The sequence below is a fragment of the Trichechus manatus genome, unplaced genomic scaffold (assembly GCF_000243295.1).
Source record: "Trichechus manatus latirostris isolate Lorelei unplaced genomic scaffold, TriManLat1.0 scaffold00008, whole genome shotgun sequence".
Taxonomy (NCBI): Eukaryota; Metazoa; Chordata; class Mammalia; order Sirenia; family Trichechidae; genus Trichechus; species Trichechus manatus.
Genome location: NW_004443944.1, coordinates 21,809,403 through 21,810,701, shown reverse-complemented (window position 1 = coordinate 21,810,701; position 1,299 = coordinate 21,809,403). Strand labels below are relative to the sequence as shown.

The window sequence follows — 1,299 nt, the reverse complement described above, 5'->3', positions numbered from 1 at the left end:
ATGTTCTTTTCCATTATCCCCATATACATCTCTTGACTGTCAGGTCACATGTTCCCAATTCTGAGTTCAGATAATATAATCCACCAAACTACACTTTAGGAGGGTTTATGTCCCAGAGGGTGTCCTTAGAATTCCCACATACACAAGGGCACAACAATCACATTAACTCATCCCTGTCTAGAGGTCAAAAGCTAGAAGGGAGTCATGGAGCACCGTCATGGTGAAGAAGTTTTCTCTGGAAGTTTCCACACTACCAAAATGCTCCTTTCCTGTCTCTGCTGTCAGTTTAAGCTGGATGCTGCAAATACCCAGCTTTCCTGCTTGCTGTCTAGAGCCCCGGTGCTACCCAGTTGATGGCGTTCATCCTTCTAGATTATCTATTTTTCTTCAAAAAGTCAGCCAAGGTCTGTGATTTGTGTCATTCTGTTTGCAGGCCATCAGTCCTTCCCTCACAAAGAGTATTTTATCTCTTTCCTTTCAGTAGCCTGAATTCCTGAGAGGGAACAAGTTAGGGACAAGCCCACCACTCATGATTAATGTGAAATTTGGGTAAGTTCTTAGTCACTGTGAGCCCTTAGTGCTTTTGTCTTCTCCTTCCTCCTGCCCCTTCCCTTTTGTGCCTACGTATTGGTCTGAGTTTCTTCAGTTATAAAAATTACGTGTGATAAGTCTTGGCGCGTATTCTCTCTTTCTCCATTCCCCATATGTGTGTGTGTTTTCCTCTTCATGTTTGTGTGATTGTATATATTCACATACAGGCATACTTAGGTAATTGCCTTTGTCTGTAGTTTATGATTATATGTCTACTATATTTACAATTTTCAACTCATTGGAAGCAGACTATGAAATTATGTATGCTGACAATAAATGCGGGGAACAGAACAGAATTTCCCAATTTTGGTGTGTGTCTATGTTTAAAATATCAATTCTGTAACAAACAGATAAACATGATTTCTAACCATTCAACCTTGTAATAGGTTAAATGATAACAAACCATTCATTGATTTTTTTTTAAGAGTAATAAGCAGAAACATGTACCAACTGAAAGAGCCAGGCAATTCATTTATAATTAGGAAAACAAAAGTGATGAGCCTGAACAATGTTCTTTGGGATAAGTGTTGAAAATGCCAACTACATGACAATGCAGTGTTTGTTTTCTCATTATTAAAGGCACCAGCACTAATCACTTCATTTTTGTACTTTATTGGTCAGCTGGACATTCATAGCCATTCATGCATTTGTGTCCTTTCGCATGCCCACGTGCAGCCTTGCTTGTGCACACACTCCACTCGGAGGAAG

General features: G+C 39.6%; 1 protein-coding gene across 1 annotated transcript in view; it reads right to left on the bottom strand.

The window, feature by feature from the left end:
• Positions 1–1,299, bottom strand: part of PTPRT (protein tyrosine phosphatase receptor type T) — a gene marked incomplete at its 3' end in the record, with an annotated part of 923,104 nt that overhangs the window by 217,082 nt on the left and 704,723 nt on the right. The window lies entirely within an intron of this gene.